The following is a 17176-nucleotide window of genomic DNA, read 5'->3' as shown; positions in this document are numbered from 1 at the left end:
TCTGCCTGCAGTCACTGGTCATCCCTATGACTTTAGGTTCTTCTAAGTCTATTCATTGTGGAACTCAAAAACTGCCAGTGACCCAATTCTGCCGACAGAACATCCATCTGCTTTAAGATTTTCTAAAACAGCCAGCCTGAAACAAACTAACGAGAGAGAAACTAGTTACAAAAACAAAAAAGCATGCTCGCCTTTCACATCCTAATGCGTCTACACCCCCTCTGGTCTCTTCACCTGGTTTACAACCAGTCAGTTGTAAAAGCAGCCCCGGCCCAGGCCCATCTCTCCTGGAGGAAAAAACCACAAGAGCTTGGGGACATGACTCAGCAGAGCCGTCAGCATGGGCCCCCCAGAGATGCTGTCCCAGACGAAGAAGAAAGCACACACAGAAAGTTCTCTATCAAAATAGAGCAATTTATTCGAGCCAACCGAATATGGTCTGTTGATTCTCTCTTGGAACAAATGAGCCATCACACACACACACACATACACATGCACACACACACACACACACACACACACACACACACACACACACCGTGATTCTCTTTCCAGGAGCGCGTGAGGGTGAGGGTTGTTGTGAGGGATAGGGGGAGAGAACGGAACGGGGCAGCGGTTGGGGGCTGTGTGGATGGAACAGAAGCTGGAAGATGCGGACAGGACATCTGGCTGCACGTCTGACACAGACAATAAAAACCGCAGAAGCCAGAAATTCACAAACCTCGGGGAGCGGAGGGAGGGAGACACTCTGCTTTGTATGGGAAACACGATCGGGAAAAAAGAAACTCTGACAACAAAAAGTGGGCGGAAAGGTTAAAAAAAAGAGAAGAAAAAACAGGAAAAAAAGTAGACCCTTAGTCCCGACAAAGTGCACTTCGCTTGGCTCCGAGATCTCTTTTCAGAAAGACAAAGTGAACATTGCGGTTCTGTAGCCGTCCATTGGCATCGGATGAGCTTCTGGGGGCTTGCATGCGTGTGTGCGCATCGGACGAGCTCCCCGGCACGGCGGACGATTCCGGGGATTGTTCTGTGCGTTATTCTCTGCTTTCAGCACCAAGGTCCCATCCGGGCACTGAGGACCGCGAAGCGCTCTGCACGACGTCTAGAAGCTGCTTGCACTGCCGAGGCCATGTTCCCGCCGAGCACTGCCAGGAGGCACAGCGGGGGTGACTCAGGGTAGGCATGGCTTCCAGGGATGCTGGCTGCCTCCTCCTCGTGGTCCCCACCCCGGGGCCTCTTCCCCGATGGTACACCGGCAGTTCTGCCTATCTCAGCAGCGTCACGTCACCACCGTGCCCGGTATCCAGTCCGCGTCCTTGACCTCCCCCTGGCTCCAACCCGGCAACTTCCAGACTGGTTCAGGTTCACCAGGAGGCCAATGTCAACACTTGGGAGACCCTGCGTACTGACCTCCCCCGTGATGATCCTCTCCTGAGCCTTTTATACTGAATCCCACCATCACCACCCTCCAGCAGCATTAGGCTCATCAAACGCAAATTACGTCCGGAACACGGACAGCTGATGCTGTGTGGAGAGTGCCACGTTTTTACTCGGGGAGGGGTACAGATATGGTGTTCAACTAGCCCTCTGCAAACTGCATCTCAAAGTTAGTCATTTAGGGGGTGGTGGGGGAGCAGTGATTATCCGTGGACCCCTGAGGGCGTCTGCTGTCTTCAAAGGTGGGAGTGGAGACTCCAACCGAACACTGACCTTCTTCTGAAAGGTTAAGCGTTTAGATACAGCAGAGCCTGAATAACACGCCCGACGCCTGAACAGAGTGCCTTTTGGTCTTGTACGTTTGGGGGTGGCGGGCCGGTTTGAAAACCACTCAGATCCACAGAGACTCGTTAATGTACTGAGAGAGATGAATGCACTCTGGCTTTGGGGCTGCTTCCGGGACAATCCACCTTCTGCACAAAGGCCTGGCCAAGCCCTGCGGTTGGCTTTTGGGTCCATGGACAGATACCAGCACACTCCATATACCATCCGGGCTGGTTGCTGGGACAGAAAAGTGCTGCAACCTACCCACCCACGGCCAGCCCCACTGCTGGCTAGGGGGGAAACAGATAAGCCCAGAGGCCCCGCTGCTAATTTACAAGCTGGGTCAGCATCGGGTCAAGACAACTGTTAAGTACAAAGATCACCTGATCCAAGGGAAAGGAAAACTCTCCTAGGGACACACAAAGCCATGTTTTAATTTTTTTTTTTAAACAGTAAAAAGATTTGCTTAAAAAAAGAAAAAGGACAATTCTTTTCCCCTGACCTGCTGCCAGAGAAAGCAAAGTGTGAAGATGACCTGTGAAGACACCCTACATCTGTTAATTCACCCCCCCCCCTCCCAGGGCTGAAAAGCTCTCCCAGATTGCTTCTGTTGCTGGGAAAGCCCATGAGGTCCCAGAGGCCCCTCTGGTTGGTCATCCCTGGAGGGACTTGGCCGAACTGCTCCTGGTTTTGGGGTGGGGGGGCCCACCTGTGGCTCCGAGTCTTGAACTAGGCAGCATTGGTGGTGTGGAGCGGGGCGGTTCTGTCGGCCCCCTTTCACTGATGCTGCTTCTGGGAATGCTTCTTGGGTTCGAGGGCATCCCCTTGTCCACGGCTATGGTAGGGCGCAGCAGGAAAAGAAAACAAAACAATGCCCAGGTCTTCCTGGAGCAGAAAAGGGGCTGGGGTCTTCAGCTGCAGCCGCACAGACCAGCCCCGAGGCTAACCCCAGAGCTACCCACCCAGAGTCCCCTCGCTGCCTTCCACCAAACTGAAAGTGAAGGGACTCCTCTACTCATCTCTTCCTAAAGGTATCTTCCTTTCTTTTTTTTTTTTCTTGTTGTTAAATATGAATCACACAAAGCCCTCATGTCTGAATGGCCATTTTACGATTTTAAAATTGTTTTAGCATTAAAAAATATCTTCTTTTTTTCTTCTCCAAATCTACTCCGGGCTCTTTCTCTTATAAGTCCTGTTTTTTTTTCTTCTTCCTCCTCCTGTGAAAAGTCCCCCTTGCCATGCCTTCCTATGTAAAGCACTTCCTATGCACCAGAAGTGCCCTTGAGATGGAGGATGGGAGGTGACTATGAGGGAGGCGGATGGGTAGGGGCATGGGGGAGGGAGGGGGAAGGTAGTGGGGAGGAGGATGGGCGTGAGGGGTGGGGAGGGGAAGATGCAGGCAAGAAAGCTGTCGTCAGAGACTGTCACCCCATCCAAGAGAGAGGGGCTGTCTCTGTGGTGGGTGAAACAACAGCAAAGAAGCAAGACACCCAGGAACAGTTTCCACCTCGGACCCAATGCCCGCCCCTTACCCCACCCCCCAACCCACCAACCAAGACGACAGGTTTCCAGCCCATAGGAAAACCATGGAAACAAAGATTCTAGAAACTGCTGGGATTACAAAGGTTCCCATTTCATCCATACCAACTGGTCTTTCGAATGTCCTTGTGAGAGTTTAACTGTAATGACCAAATTTTTAGGGAAAAAAACAAAAAACCCTTTGACGGGAGGAGTTTTTCCTCCCCTCTCAGTTTATCACAGCATTTTTTCTTCTTCTTTTCATTTCGGCACAGCCTTTCCGTTTTTGCTCATTCCTCTCAACCATCGGAGCCTGTTCTGGGTAGAAACCGATTTGTGCACCATGTCAAGCTGGTGGCTTTGCACTCCCACGGGGCTGGATGTTCTGGGTGGAAACCATTCCTTTCCTCCCCCTCTGATAGGACTTGCATGTGTGTTTTCCGTTTTAAACTTCTCGGTGAAGGTTACCAAAAAAAATAAAATAAAATAGAGTCTCTGGTAGCCAGGGATGACTTGGTCTCAAAGGACACTCCCTAAATTCAGGCTGGTGCAGTTTCGGAGCTGACAGAATTGTGTCTGAATAGTGCTACAACCCCACACCTTCAATGCTGGTCCGTTAGAATTCTCTTCTCATGTCTATAATATTTTTTTCTGTGTCTGTTTATTTTCACAGATCTAACACACACACCTGGAAGGAGAGAGAAAAGCACCTGTTATCTTGAGAGGCACAATACGATGCCTTTAATACCACAGGATGGCACACAGCCCCTGAACCAAACCTGGCCCGGCGTCCGCTTGTTTATAAATAAAGTTTTATTTGCACACAGTCCACTCTGTGTTCATTCAGCGTGAATGAACATTCATTCAGAGTGAATTCACTCAGGGCTCATTCCGACCAGCTCTAGCGGACAGGTGACTGTCTAAACATCATTACCACCCAACCGCAGGCCACGGCCGTGGTTGGGTGTCACAGACCAGACCACTACACGGCAAAGCAGAAGGGAACTGAAGCCTCAGCACACATCTGGTGTAGGGGGGCAGGCTGACACTCAGCCAGCCAGCGCCCTGCCTTACAGCTCAGGGCAATTCCAGAGTGCAGGCGTGAATCCGCAAGCTGGACACCTCAGGGCACCAGCAGACGGTTACTGGGACCCAGGAGACCGGTGGAATGGAAGGTTGGGCCTTCGTCACCAGAGGGTCCGGGTGGGAGGACGAACGTGGAAGCCAAGGGTGGGCCAAGTTGCTCAGCACCTGGGATATGGGGGGCACTTCTCTGCTGTGGCGGGAGGTCTCCAGCACCCCGAGAGTTCCAGCAGCAGCCACAGTTTCCACATCAGATGCCATCAACGCCCCCCACACACCTCCAAAAGAACCCACAGCCCGAATGCCTCCAGACACTTCCAATGTTTCCCGGGGTGCAATCGTTCCAACTGAGAACCACCAATTCCGCCAGAAAAGAAAAACAACATCCAGGAAGCGAGAAGAGACGTCCGCTCCCAGAGCACTGCCCAGCCCAGATGCTTCCTTCGCCAACAGGCATCTCAGAGGCCCGTCCCGGCCCTGGGAGTGCGCCCACGTGGATCTCAGGGGTCTGGACCGTTCGTGACCCCTTCCCTGAACCCTCACTCCCCCTGCATCCCCTCTCTCTCCTGGCCGGGGGAACCCCAGGGTGCTGCTTCGGAGCCGTCTGACACATTGGCGCCCAGTTTGTGCATCTGGGGGACCCAGCACACCTCGACGATGCCCCCGGTGCCTCGGTAGCTGTGGACGAGACTTCAGTCTGCAAAGCAAGCGCGCCGTCACTCGAGAAGGGAACATTGACGAGGCCACCCCCCCGCTGGGTATGTCAGCTCAGAAGCTTCCAAAGACACGGATGCTGATAGAACTTTCAGTGAAAGGGGCTCTGGCAGCGGCGGGAAGTCTAAATCAGAACTACGGCCACGGTGGGGGGTGCGGGGGGAGGAGAATGCAAAATGTGGGAAGCTGCTGGATAGACCATGGGGACTTTAGCTCGGTGCTCTCTGATAACCTGAAGGCTTGAGATGGGTGGGGAGAGGGAGGTTCAAGAGGGTGGGTCCATTCCGGGACCACACGCAATGTCTGCTGCTGCCAATGGAGGGCAGTGGCGGGTGCAACGTTTCCTGACAAGGACTCAGAAAACACATAACCCGAGTCTCTGGCAGGGGCGACCCAGCTCCCACAAAGAGCCCTGTGTAGATGGTGCTTGGTGGGCTTATGCTCCCCTCCAGGGAACCGAGGATGTGTCTAGATATGTGTCCGAGGAGAGGCACTCCTGAGTGCAAACTCGGGTTCTGGGGTCACAAAGAAAGTGAAATTAAAGCGTCAGTCGCTCAATCCTGTCTGACTCTTGGCGACCCCATGGACTGTAGCCTGCCAGGCTCCTTTGTCCATGGGGTTCTTCAGGCGAGAACACTGGAGTGGGTTGCCGTTCCCTTCTCCGGGAGAATCTTCCCGACCCAGGGATCGAACGCGAGTCTCCCGCATTGCAGGCGGATTCTTTACCACCTGAGGCACCAGGGAAGCCCACGGGTCAGTGAGAACTTGACTGTGTTGGGTGTGGGGCTGGGGAGGGGGGAGACCTAGGCGGCGGGAATGCAGGGGGCTGACCTGAGTGTTCTAGATGTGCGCGCACTTGTCGAAGGAGACGCTGGCCACGTCCGTCCCATCGGGGCTGAAGGCCACACTGTAGACGGGCTCCTGGTGCTTGGTGAGCGTGTGGATGCACACGCCCCGCTTCATGTCCCAGAGTCGGACGGTAGAATCGAACGCGGTGCTGGAAGGACACAGAGGTCCCCGAGGATGCCCGTGGGTTCAGAAAAACTCACCACAGCTGCCAGCAGTTTCCCGCCAGTCTCCCGAGGATGTGACTCTCACAGTAAAAGAGTGGCTCTCCTGCGCAGACTCTGAACCTTTCAGAGACTGTAAATGGGTACCTCTTCCTCTTCTAGAACATGACTCAAGATGCACTGAGCACAGAGCCATCGTCCAGGGAGGGGACACAGGCATGCCTGTGGCCACCTCGTGCTGAAGTATGCCAAAAACCATCACCACAACCTCGTAAAGTGTTTCATTTCCATTTAAAATAAATTTGAAAAAAAAAGTCACACAATAAATCTTTCTATTTTTGGGTGCCGTTGTCAGGGGAACAAATTGAGAACCACACTCATTTATTTTTGCACGTCTCTGAGACATGAACGTTACATCTTCGTGACATTTTGTAAAATGGTCCCACCACTAACAACACATGTTATCGCTACCACTGGAAACAATGCCAAAAATAGAGCCGAGAGCCATATTTGGGGAAATAGCTAAGTGAGCGAACACAAATATTAACTCCACGGGTATTAAAATATAATCGGATCCAAAAATATAAGCACACTCCCGGGAGCTGGAAATTTGAGTTGCGTCTAAATCTGTAAGAAGAGCAGGCGCGTATGTGTGCCAAGTTGTCCCATTCATGTCTGACTCTTTGTGACCCCATGGATTGCAGCCCGCCAGGCTCCTCTGTCCTTGGGATTCTCCAGGCAAGAACACTGCAGTGGGTTGCCGTGCACTCCTCCAGGGAGTCTTCCTGACCCAGGGATCGAACCCATGTCTCTTACATCTTCAGCACTGGCAGGCGGCTTCTTGACCACTAGCGCCAGCTGGGAAGCCCACCCACCACAAAGCTGTTTCTCTCAGCATTTCTTCCCTCTCCTGGGACTTACATCCATCTCTTTATGCTTGGTTGTCTGGAAGCCTCACTTACGCCCGTCACGGGTACCATGTGATTCAGAAACAAAACAACGCAAAACAAAAGACACTGTTTTGTTCCTAGACCTTTCAGTGGATTTGAGGACTGTGACTGGCAATAAGAGGATAACACCTCTCATGTTTTTCTCGATCAGCTTTTCAGCTGATGCAACAATTCCTTTCTGTGTTTTCTGAGAGATGGCCTTGGGTCATGCACTTTCAGTAACAGACTGTTCATCCCACTGTTATGGGACAAACACAAGGGGAGGGGGACTACCTCTAACTTACAGTAAGGCTGGGCCACCGGCCACTCCTCCCCACCACGCCATTCTCGGCAAATACGCAGAAAAAAAATCCACTGCTGCTTCCTCCCAAGTCCTGTCTTTCCCAGGCCAGACACACCCACACTTCGTGGGATCATGGTTTCTAGAAGCCTCAGGGTATCCTTCCTTCACTTGGAATATCTTTAGCTTGTGTCCCTCAAGGTTCTTACTAAAATACCCTATTGGGAGTGCAACATTGTATCCTGCGTGAGGTCGGACCAGGACCAGGAACACACAAGACTGCAGAACGCAGCCTCAGTGATGACCTTTTGTGAACGTCTAACCACTCTGCTCCCTTCTGGCGTATCACTGACTGACTAGTCCTCTGCCTCCAATGCTGGCGTCTAAGGGGGTTTACTGCCTATACCAGGGGTCCCCATCCCCTGCGATCTGATGCCTGATGATCCGAGCTGAAGCAGATGCAATCATAACAGCAATAAAGAGCACAGTAAATGTAGTGCGCTTCAATCATCCTGAAACCTTGGGAAAGTGATTTTCCACAAAGCTGGTCCCTGGTGGCAAAAAAGCAAGGGACAGCCAGGATGAACAGTTAGCCTGGCTCTGGTATCGGCTGGGGGACCTTTGATCACCATTCAACATTCTTCCCAGCTGCAGCCAAGTTGGGCCAAGGAAACCAAGCCCAAAGTTAAAGTCGCTCAGTCGTGTCTGACTGTTTGGGACCCCATGGACTACACAGTCCATGGGATTCTCCAGGCCAGAATACTAGAGTTGATAGCCTTTCCCTTCTCCAGGGGATCTTCCTGACCCAGGAATCACACCAGGGTCTCCTGCATTGCAGGTGGATTCTTTACCAACTGAGCTATCAGGGAAGCCCGACGAAGCGTGAGGTCCAAGCTAAATTGTTTCCTTTTTTCAGTTGTAGTAAAAAGCTTCATCAGAGCAAAGTGCCGAGAGACTGGAGGTACGTGATTCCTTCTTCCAGCCTCAAGGTTAAAAGCATGTTCATCCCAACTTAGCCATGACGTGATAAGCTCTATCTCGCAGCCCTTGCACAGTGAGCGGTCTCTCTGGTTGAGTTAGTTGGTTTCTAAGTAACTTTGAGTGTGAGTCGCTCACTTGTGTCCAACTCTCTGTGACCCCACAGACTGTAGCCCACCAGGCTCCTCTGTCCATGGGATTCTCCATGCAAAAATACTGGAGTGGGTTGCCATTTCCTTCTCCAGGGGAATCTTCCCAGCCCAGGGATCGGACCCAAGTCTCCTGCATTATAGGCAGACTCTTTAGCATCTGAGGGCATAAACACGTTTGTAAGACACCCTGACAGCATCTCTTGGTCTCTTGGGGACGTGAGTGACTTTTACCGGCTGCGTGGCTGGCACAGCCTCAGCAATCAAGGGAGCTTTCGGCAACTGAGACTGGGTTGCGGGCTGTCTGTCCATTACCTTGCCAGCATGATGCTGGAGTTTTGCTTGTGGAGGCTGGACTGGTGGGTCTCCGCTTGACGGTGTATATCTCTTTGCTGTGCGCCTGAAGGTCGTGGACACACGTGTCCTGCTTCATACTCCAGATCTAGGGGACACAACGGGATCGCAGTGAGCAAAGGCTGATTCTCCCACCGGGGTGTGGGGAGTTGGTCACGGCTCCTGCCTGGAGCATTGCAGAGGTTTCTCTTGTCTCTGGGAAGCTCAGGGCCAGCGGGGTGGGCGGCTGACAAAGGGCAGGTGCTTCACAGGCAGAGGCGTCTGCTGACCACCAGGGAGGGCCCGTGAGAAAGGCCGGGGGCGGGGGCGAGGGCGGGGACGGGGGGAGGGGGGCGGTCCATACCACCCTAGTCTGATCTCAGAAGCTAGGCAGGGTCCGGTCGGGTCTAGTTAGTACTTGGATGGGAGAAAGGCCTCGGGAACGAAAGGAAGTTCCGCGGGACTGTGGCCGATAAACAGGGCTTCATTCCCGGGGCAAGCGGGACGCCGTTTGCCAAGACAAAAGACGACAGAGACATTAAGGGAGCTCACGACACAACTGTCAGCTGCAGGAGCAGCACTGGGACTGAAGACAGTGTGGGGGCTCCGGGGGTCACCTAGGGTCATTCCAGCCTTACCTTCAATGTGATGTCATCAGAGCAAGAGGCCTGCAACATGCCAGAGGGATCCCATTTGATGGCGTTGACTTCATTCTGCAAGAGAGCCAAAGGTTGAAAAAAAAAAAAGTAAAGAAATGAAAGCCTGGGAGTAGTAAACAGAAGTTTCCAGGAGGGGGCAGTAATGCTCTGTCATCTATGCAGAAAGCCTGGCAGTACTAAGCACAAGCATCCAGCAGGGGGCAGGAGTGCTCTGTCTGCTCTGTGAAATGCCTGGGATTAGAGAAACCAAGCTTCCAACAGGGGGCAGGAGTGCTCTGCCTTCTGCGAAAAAAGCCTGGGAGTAGTAAACACAAGCGTCCAGTAGGGGACAGGAGCGCTGTGTCTGCTATGTGAAAAGCCTGGGATTAGTAAACACAAGTTTCCAACAGGGGGCAGGAGTGCACTGCCTTCTCCGAAAATAGCCTGGGAGTAGTGAACACAATCATCCAGCAGGGGGCATGAATGCTCTGTCTGCTATACAAAAAGCCTGGGAGTACTAAACTCAGTGTCCAGCAGGGGGCAGGAGCACTCTGTTCTTGCTGTAAAAACGCCTGGGAATAGTAAGCACAAGTTTCCAGCAGGGGGCAGGTGCGCTCCGCCTTCTCTACAAAAAACCTGGGAGTAGTAAACACGAGCGTCCAGCAGGGGGCGGAGCACCCTGTGGTCTCTGTCAAAACCTGGGAGCATCATAAAAAAAATGGGGGAAAAAAAGGGAAAAAAAAAAGCCTGGGTGTAGTTAACACAAGCGTCCAGCAGGGGCAGGATCGGTCTGTCTTCTATGCCAAAAGCCCAGGAGTAGTAAGCACAAGCGTCCAGCAGGGGGCAGGAATGCTCCCTCTTCTATGCCAAAAACCTGGGAGTAGTAAGCAAAAGCGGCCAGCAGGGGGCAGGAATGCTCTGTCTTCTATGCAGAAAGCATGGGCGTAGTAAGCTCAAGGATCCAGCAGGGGGCAGGAGCGCTCTGTTCTTGCTGAAAAAATGCCTGGGTGTAGTAAGCACAAGCTTCCAGCAGGGGGCAGGAGCACTCCGTCCTCACTGCAAAAAGCCTGGGACCTGTAACACAGGCTGGATGCAGAGTTCCAAAGAACATCAAGAAAGCCTTCCTCAGGGATCAGTGCAAAGAAATAGAGGAAAACAATAGAATGGGAAAGACTAGAGATCTCTTCAAGAAAATTAGAGATACCAAGGGAACATTTCACGCAAAGATGGGCTCAATAAAGGACAGAAGTGGTATGGTCCTAACAGGAGCAGAAGATGTTAAGAAGAGGTGTCAAGAATACCCAGAAGAACTATATAAGCAAAAGCTTCATCACACAAATAATCATGATGGTGTGATCACCAACCCAGAGCCAGACATTCTTGAATGCGAAGTCATGTGGGCTTCAGGAAGCATCATGGCGAACAAAGCTAGTGGAGGTGATGGAATTCCAGTTGAGCTATTTCAGATCCCAAAGATGATGCTGTGAAAGTGCTGCACTTAACATGACGGCAAATCTGGAAATCTCACCAGTGGCCACAGGACTGGAAAAGGTCAGTTTTCATTCCAATCCCAAAGAAAGGCAATGCCAAAGAATGTTCAAACTCCTGCACAATTGCACCCATCTCACACGCTAGTAAAGTAATGCTCGAAATTCTCCAAGCCAGGCTTCAAAAGTACATGAACCGTGAACTTCCAGATGTTTAAGCTGGATTTAGAAAAGGTTGAGGAACCAGAGATCAAATTGCCAGCATCTGCTGGATTATCAGAAAAGCAAGAGAGTTCCAGGAAAACATCCACTTCTTTCTTTATTGACTATGCCAAAGCCTTTGACTGTGTGGACCACAACAAACTCAGGAAAATTCTTAGAGATGGGAATATCAGACCACCTGACCTACCTCTGGAGAAATCTATATGCAGATCAGGAAGCAACAGTTAGAACTGGACATGGGACAACAGACTGGCTCTAAACAGGGAACGGAGTACATCAAGGCTGTATATTGTCACCCTGCTTATTTAACTTATATGCAGAGTACATCATGAGGAACGCCGGGCTGGAAGAAGCACCAGCTGGAATCAAGATTGCTAGGAGAAATATCAATAACCTCAGATATGCAGATGACAGCACCCATATGGCAGAAAGTGAAGAACTAAAGAGCCTCTTGATGAAAGTGAAAGAGGAGAGTGAAAAACTTGGCTTAAGACTCAACATTCAGAAAACTAAGATCATGGCATCCGGTGCCAGCACTTCATGGCAAATAGATGGGGAAAGAGTGGCAGTCTGTTTTTGGGGACTCCAAAATCACTGCAGACAGTGACTGCAGCCATGAAATTAAAAGATGCTTACTCCTTGGAAGGAAAGTTATGGCCAACCTAGACAGCATATTAAAAAGCAGAGACATTACTTTACTGACAAAGGTCCGTCTAGTCAAAGTTATGGTTTTTCCAGTAGTCGGGTGTGAATGGGAGAGTTGGACTATAAAGAAAATTGAGGAGATGCTTTTGACCTGCGGTGTTGGAGAAGACTCTTGAGAGTCCCTTGGACTGCAAGGAGATCCAGCCAGTCCATCCTAAAGTCCTAAATCAGTCCTGAATATTCATCGGAAGGACTGATGCTGAAGCTGAAGCTCCAATCCTTTGGCCACCTGGTGCGTAGAGCTGACTCACTTGAAAAGACCCAGATGCTGAGAAAGACAAGGTGGGAGGAGAAGGGGACGACAGAGGATGAGATGATTGGATGGGATCACTGACTCAACGGACATGAGTTTGAGCAAGCTCTAGGAGTTGGTGATGGATGGGGAAGCCTGGTGTGCTGCAGTCCACGGGGTCACACAGAGTTGGACACGACTGAGCGACTGAACTGAACTGACTGCCTGGTCTCCAGGAGGAGCAGGTTCTCTGCTCCAGTAAAACGGCTGCTCCCACCATCTCGATGGGCAACCTGGACTCTCCTGAGATGTGGCTGCAGGGTCCATGGCCGTTGACGTGAGCCCTTCCCCCATCCCCCATCTTCTAAATTCCTCTGCTCTCAGAGGGCTCATCACTCTTGGTGTGACCTATTCCGACCTAGATCCCCCCGGACTCATCTTCATCCTGCCCCAAGAGGACTCTGCGAGTGCCTCTCCCCTCGCAGGCCACGGTAGGGTTTAGTGTGGTGGTCGTGGAGACGCTACAGGCACACACTTGCTTTTATTTGGTCGTAATCATAGCCTCTTCCTGTATCTCAGGCTTCTCCAGGCATTTACCTCCCTGAGGCTCTCTCTTCTCTTCCTTGACTATTCTCCAAAATTCTGCACGCGTTAAACAGGGCTCGTTCTGCCTGTCTTGATACAGGCTTCCGTTCAGTTCAGTTCAGTCCCTCAGCATGTCAGACTCTTTGCGACCCCATAGCCTGCAGCACGCCAGGCCTCCCTGTCCGCCACCAGCTCCCGGACCTGGCTGAAAGGCATGTCCATCGAGCTGGTGATGCCATCCAACCATCTCATCCTCTGTTGTCCCCTTCTCCTCCCGCCTTCAACCTTTCCCAGCATCAGGGTCTTTTCCAAGGAGTCAGTTCTTCACATCAGGTGTCCAAAGTATTGGAGCTTCGGCATAACTCCTTCCATTCAATATTCAGGACTGATTTCCTTTAGGATGGACTGGTTGGATCTCCTTGCAGCCCAAGTCTTCTCCAACACCACAGTTCAAAAGCATCAATTCTTGGGCACTCACCCTTCTTTATGGCCCAACTTTCACATCCACACATGACTATGTGAAAAACTGTAGCTTTGGTTACATGGGCTTAGGACCTGACTATGCTCAGATCATTGCCAACATTTCCATCATTCCATAATCTTAAATATATAATAACATAAAGCTGTCCTTTGGTATCCATGAGAGGTTTGTTCTGGGACTCCCATGGAAACCAAAATCCACAGATGCCCTCCACATCTGCTTGGTCTACATTTGCGGGGCAGTGTGGAGGACTGTCTGTTTACAGACTTTATGTATTATAAACACACACGTGCATATACGTTTTGGGGGACAAAAATATTGTACATACTACACACAGGAGACACAAGCCACCTAGATAACTCTATGGCACAAGCACACACCATTTCCTCAGTTTTGCCATGTGACCCTCATTCACATCAAGATCAGAAATCTGTCTTGCTTGGGGAAAGCTGTCCAGGCAGCTGCTGGATTTGTGGTTTTGGAGTCCTAGGGCCACAGAGGGGATTCAGGGCATCCCATGACCATGACCGTGGTGCCCAGGGCTGCAAGCTCCTAAAGCTGCCCTTGTTATGACGTCACAGCCACCTGGACCCAAGATGCCCAGCAGCAGTAAAAAGGACTTTTGAGCTTTTCTGAGTTCTTAACCTCTGTATTGATATCCAGTCTGCCAAAATCATCAGAAGCCCTGATGGCTCTCCTCTGAGGGTTCCTCCTGCCGAGCGAGACACAGCCCCAACCCAACTCTAGAGCAAAGATGCTAGCTGCTGGCTTTCCCAGGCTCCCTTGCAGCCAGAGCGTGTCTCAGATGGGCCTGGCGCGGCTGAGGAGACTCATGCCCCAATTCAACGTTGGAAGCTGATGCACAAGGCAATGGGCTGTGCAGAAGCAATTCCGGGAAGGGGTTGGCAGCTGGAACGTCTGCTTTGGAAGGCAGCCTGGGTGAATTCCTAGGGGCCAGCCCAGCGTCTGGCATTGAGGTGTGGGCAGCTCCCCAGTGCTGTGTGTGTTACCTGCATGGGCCCGATTCTGTGCCCGGCTCTGGCTGCTTCTGTCTGTCCTGCCCCCATGCCTGGGATACCTCAGAGCTGCTTAGTATACTCCTCAATCATTCTGGCTTCCGTTAGCCAGAGTCCAGTGGCTCAGCTGGTAAAGAATCTGCCTGCAATGCAGAAGACCTGGGTTAACACTTCCCCTGAACCTTGAAGTCCCTGGCTGCCCCGACCCCTGTGGAGCCTCCCTCCCCTCGACTTCCCATGTGGCTCTCCGGGTGGACCTATTTCTTCACTTTGCTTACCTTGTGTGTGGATGAAGACACTTTGCAGAAAAAGGGAGCTAGGCTGTGGGAAAAAAACCCCAAATTCCATGCAATTTGGAGCCTTTTGTAAAGGTCCATTATCTGCTGCCCGCACCTTCTCATGCATGTAAACTAGTGATTTGCAGGCTCCCATCACCAACAGTGACCAAGACCAGTGCCCATACGGGTACAGAAACCTTCCCGTGAGTATGAAGAACACCCCAAAGACCTTTAAGGAACATCACCCAGATGTGGGCCCCTGAAAAAAAAAAAACAAGGTCTCTGCTCTGTGAGTGGAAACTCAGATTCCCAAAACAAATTGGGGAGGGGAGGGGTCTCAAAGGGCAAATATTTTTAGAATCAGTGCAGCAAAGGGTTCCACAGAGATGGTACTTAGGTAAAAGCTCGGGCCATCTGGTCTCAACCCAGTTTCCATCACAGCACAAAGGGACCTCCTTGAAGCTGTGAGTGAGCTACCAGCGTCTGTGGCTACAGCTACAGAAGCCCGAGTTCCACCACCCTCATTGACCGGTGCTTAAGTCCTGCCACACAACCTGTACCCTGGTGGGTTCATGACACGGGTCACCCCAGACTCTTCAGCAGAGGGGCTCGAGAGTGCTCAGAGCCTCACCCCAGTTTTGCCACGTGGGGGCATGCTCAGTCAGCTTGGTAATTATTACAAGAAACAAACAAACAAACAAACAAAAAAAACAGAGAGAGAGAGAAATTTAGAATCAGGCAGGTCTGCACCCCGGAGACACTGGGGCAGAAGCAACAGCCCAGGTCCTGTGCGATTCCCACGCAGGGTCAGCTTGTGGCCAGAGGCTCTTTGGGGTGACTCACATGCATGGCCAGATGCAGCCCGTCTGGCTGCCTCTGTGTTAGTTCCCCGCTGCCTGTCACTGGGGGTGGGGCGGACATCGCTTCAAAGTGACAATGTGGCTTCTGTTTATGGAGTACAGCTGCATAAAGGGAACCAGTCACCATCTGCACGTGTCTGCCTGCAGTCACTGGTCATCCCTATGACTTTAGGTTCTTCTAAGTCTATTCATTGTGGAACTCAAAAACTGCCAGTGACCCAATTCTGCCGACAGAACATCCATCTGCTTTAAGCTTTTCTAAAACAGCCAGCCTGAAACAAACTAACGAGAGAGAAACTAGTTACAAAAACAAAAAAGCATGCTCGCCTTTCACATCCTAATGCGTCTACACCCGCTCTGGTCTCTTCACCTGGTTTACAACCAGTCAGTTGTAAAAGCAGCCCCGGCCCAGGCCCATCTCTCCTGGAGGAAAAAACCACAAGAGCTTGGGGACATGACTCAGCAGAGCCGTCAGCATGGGCCCCCCAGAGATGCTGCCCCAGACGAAGAAGAAAGCACACACAGAAAGTTCTCTATCAAAATAGAGCAATTTATTCGAGCCAACCGAATATGGTCTGTTGATTCTCTCTTGGAACAAATGAGCCATCACACACACACACACATACACATGCACACACACACACACACACACACACACACACACCGTGATTCTCTTTCCAGGAGCGCGTGAGGGTGAGGGTTGTTGTGAGGGACAGGGGGAGAGAACGGAACGGGGCAGCAGTTGGGGGCTGTGTGGATGGAACAGAAGCTGGAAGATGCGGACAGGACATCTGGCTGCACGTCTGACACAGACAATAAAAACCGCAGAAGCCAGAAATTCACAAACCTCGGGGAGCGGAGGGAGGGAGACACTCTGCTTTGTATGGGAAACACGATCGGGAAAAAAGAAACTCTGACAACAAAAAGTGGGCGGAAAGGTTAAAAAAAAGAGAAGAAAAAACAGGAAAAAAAGTAGACCCTTAGTCCCGACAAAGTGCACTTCGCTTGGCTCCGAGATCTCTTTTCAGAAAGACAAAGTGAACATTGCGGTTCTGTAGCCGTCCATTGGCATCGGATGAGCTTCTGGGGGCTTGCATGCGTGTGTGCGCATCGGACGAGCTCCCCGGCACGGCGGACGATTCCGGGGATTGTTCTGTGCGTTATTCTCTGCTTTCAGCACCAAGGTCCCATCCGGGCACTGAGGACCGCGAAGCGCTCTGCACGACGTCTAGAAGCTGCTTGCACTGCCGAGGCCATGTTCCCGCCGAGCACTGCCAGGAGGCACAGCGGGGGTGACTCAGGGTAGGCATGGCTTCCAGGGATGCTGGCTGCCTCCTCCTCGTGGTCCCCACCCCGGGGCCTCTTCCCCGATGGTACACCGGCAGTTCTGCCTATCTCAGCAGCGTCACGTCACCACCGCGCCCGGTATCCAGTCCGCGTCCTTGACCTCCCCCTGGCTCCAACCCGGCAACTTCCAGACTGGTTCAGGTTCACCAGGAGGCCAATGTCAACACTTGGGAGACCCTGCGTACTGACCTCCCCCGTGATGATCCTCTCCTGAGCCTTTTATACTGAATCCCACCATCACCACCCTCCAGCAGCATTAGGCTCATCAAACGCAAATTACGTCCGGAACACGGACAGCTGATGCTGTGTGGAGAGTGCCACGTTTTTACTCGGGGAGGGGTACAGATATGGTGTTCAACTAGCCCTCTGCAAACTGCATCTCAAAGTTAGTCATTTAGGGGGTGGTGGGGGAGCAGTGATTATCCGTGGACCCCTGAGGGCGTCTGCTGTCTTCAAAGGTGGGAGTGGAGACTCCAACCGAACACTGACCTTCTTCTGAAAGGTTAAGCGTTTAGATACAGCAGAGCCTGAATAACACGCCCGACGCCT

The sequence above is a fragment of the Dama dama genome, chromosome X (genome assembly GCF_033118175.1).
Source record: "Dama dama isolate Ldn47 chromosome X, ASM3311817v1, whole genome shotgun sequence".
NCBI lineage: Eukaryota > Metazoa > Chordata > Mammalia > Artiodactyla > Cervidae > Dama > Dama dama.
The sequence above is the reverse complement of the archived record's forward strand: the minus strand, read 5'-3'. Positions refer to the sequence as shown.